Source organism: Ornithodoros turicata, chromosome 2 (genome assembly GCF_037126465.1).
Source record: "Ornithodoros turicata isolate Travis chromosome 2, ASM3712646v1, whole genome shotgun sequence".
Classification (NCBI taxonomy): domain Eukaryota; kingdom Metazoa; phylum Arthropoda; class Arachnida; order Ixodida; family Argasidae; genus Ornithodoros; species Ornithodoros turicata.
Window position 1 is genome coordinate 12,456,059 of NC_088202.1, and position 3,461 is coordinate 12,459,519.

Here is a 3,461-nt window from a genome sequence, read left to right on the forward strand (position 1 = left end):
TTCCTTCATCCTACATCACAGTCAGAGCACCTAACCTAACTGACCGTCGTGCCGGACGCTCAGCGCGCCCGCCACACCGATCGTCCCCAAATGTGTGCGAGTGCGCGTGTGAAATCTAGACCCTTTACACGAAATTAGCACGATTACATATAAAAAAGCGATAATTCTCAGATGAGAATACCATGATATCCCGCACCCGATGCAAAAAGAAAAAAGTGACGCGAAAATTCAGCTGCCCAGTCTCGTGAAATATATTCGCGTACATGCCCGGCCATGGCCGTCGTTGTCAGGCCAGTACCCGGCCCGGGCCCGGTGGCTGAAACCCCAGCCCGGCCCAGGCCCGCATAAAAAACGCAAAGCCCGACTCTGCCCGCGGGCGGGGCCGGGCTCGGACTTTCGGGTGAGCCCGCGCCCGTGCAGTGTTCTACTTTGTGTATCTAGTGTGGCTCCTACGCTGGGAGTGATATCGAAACGCCCATATCGGTTCCGTTACGGTTCAGTGTCAGAACTCTGAAAGCGGTTACGTTTACGAGATTCGCCGTTTTAATATGTGCAGTTACCGTTAACCAAACAGTTGAACCGGTATTTTGAGGGAGATTTCTCTAGGATGTATCTGCAGGCTGCGTGGATGTCGCAAAATGAGCTACAATGTGCAAACTGGTAAAAATGAACATGTTGCACTCCGAAAGGGTGGTGCAGCACCATCTTCCAGGTTAATGAAAGAGTTAACTTTTTATTCGACGCATTTTTGCTGTTTGCGGCATTGCCCGTACAATAATTTGTTGTTGTCTCTATTATCTCGTGCACATTAATTCCGCTCGTGCTGTAACAAGCTAAAGAGAAGAAAAATTGCGTGCGTTGAGCGGTTAAGCAAACAGATGTGGAAACAAACAACATTCAACGCTTGGTATCTTAAGTGATCACAATAATACAGTTCATAACTCATAAGGGATGCACGCCATACATGTCATACGATGCGTATGTCATCTGATTATGGGTCCAAGCGCGTAAGATGGTATGTTGTCTATATATGTCTGTCTCGTCATGTGTTGTAAAACACATGACGAAGAGGTCTAATCGGAGTTGAAAAGCAATACAAATATCGCGTACAAAGTTGTTTGCGTTCACGCTTGAACCGATTTATATGAACCGCTAACCGAAATCGCATTTTTGGGTTCAGGTTACGGTTTCGGTTAACTGCCGATGGTGAATTGCGGTTACGTTACGGTTCTTGAAAAAATAGTGGGTTCCCAGCGGTTTTCGGTTCCGTTCCAGTTTCAGTCCCTGCTCCTACGTGGGCCTCGCCCTCTGAGACGCCCTTCAAGCCGTTTGTTTATCTCAAGTTTCATTTCAGAGAAGCGGAGCAGGGGGAATAGCAGCCCTGCTATTGTCTTCTTATAATGAGGAAAATAAATAACTGAGAAAGAGAGAGATAAAGGAGATGCAATATTCGCCACATCCGGCATTATCTCTCTCCGATGGCATGTTATGCAACCATTGCATCATATAAAAAAGTATGAAGACACCGGTAAAACATTCATTTGCCCCTGTTTATACCAGTTCATTTTGGAATAAAGGCGCTAAAACTGACCAGACTAAAACTATCTCAAGAATATTGAACTACAACAACGGCGCACGGTAGTCATTCCATATGTTCATGGGGTTTCGCATGAAGTTTGCTCGGAAATCTCTGGTCAGTGTGGTGTGTAGCGGAAATTATAAACTTTCCTCCTTGCCTGCCGCACTCAACACAAGGAAAAAACGTGCTCATTGCGAAAGAGCCATGGAAAAAGTCAAAGTTCCGTGTTCTATATACGGGGGTCGTTTACCAAATGCGCTTGGTCTCCTGTGATAAATCGTACATCAGACAGGAAGGATGACATTTGGACATCCGGCTGGATGAGCAAGACAAAAAACAGGGAATGGAACTTATGTTTATATACAAGAGATTGTAGGGTATCAAGGAATCTTCAGCGGAACTGAGATAAGGGGCAGGTTCAAAAATCAAATCGAGCGCGAGATATTGGAACCATGGCTTACAGGAAAAACCAAGAAAATGGAGTATCATAAGGAGTATGAAGGGAGTTCGTTGCATAAGAAATATCTTTCTGCTTAAAATTCTTCATCGTCTCAATAAATCTTTGTTGAAAGTGAGAGCTGTGTTGTATCCGTCCGTCTTCTGTTCAATAGAGGGTTTTAGTGCATCGTACGCTATCGCCTTTGCGTACACGTATAATGTCTAGCGTAGTCATTATTATTTGCGCGTGCACAGTACCACCAAAGCTATCCCTTACGTACGCAAAAGCGATAGCGTACGACGCACTGAAACTCACCATTGTGTCTCTCGGTTACTTTTAGCGCTTTTATTCCAGAAGGAGCGTTCTCCGAGCAACTGATTGCTCTAAAATTCCGAAGCCGTGCTTCTGATAAATTTGCAAAGCGACAAGTAATTTGATGGAAAGTAATCGCTCTGACCTTCGGAATTACAACGGGACAAACACAACACAATCCTCGAGCTGCCCGAGAACATGAAAGTCGAAATTTAGGCGCTGTCTCTCCTTTTTTTCTACGACGGCCATATTTCAACTAGTGTGTTTGTCACAAAGCCGCCAAGAAACCCAGCGATCTTATGACAGAAAGGTTTCAACAACGCTGCCATTTTCCAGCGCAAAATGTATCCATAAATTGACTATCTATGCTATCGCTAGTTTTTCAAAACTATCGATAGTGTCGAAAAACTATCGATAATTGACTCTCGATAGTACTGTTCTTTTGTTTTTCTTTAACATTGATAGCTAGCATCTGGTACTCACTATAGATGCTTTCCGTTCCCGTCTTCGTTTTCGCACTGACACAGTGACAACGGAAACAGAATCACGTGCGACACAGGTTCTTTCCGTTCAGCCATTCGTTGGTTCCTTGGTATAAAAGAGAAAAATATGGATACGTTGGCCCAGCTCTACATTTGGCTGGCTACTGCAATACGCTTATGGTAGCGAAGTCTGGCTACCAAGCAGCGAGGTCTGGCTGTAATGTGTGAATGATTCACTGCAAGCAGCCAAACAAGATATAAGATCGTCTGTCCTTGTATGTTTTAATCCCCTTTAGTCCTTTCTCCGTATTGCATTTTTAATATCAAAGAAAATACTTATCATGAAATTGTACGCGATCATGAGACTGCAATGCTAGTCAATCCAGTGACAGTGTAGAGAGTGTCATGTGACCCCGGTTGGTTTGACCGGCACGAGAAAGTCAAGGTCAGCGTCGGAGAGAACGCTCCTCCGAGTTCTAGTGTAAAACTTGTAGGAGTGAGGCGTTTTCTTCTATTTGTATCTGGTCCTCGATAGTTTTCCGACAGTCGACTATCGGTAGTACTATCGATAGTGCTATCTGTAGTTTATTTATCGATAGTACTATCGAAGGTCTTGCATCACTGGTCTGAACACCTTGGCTGGCGGCTC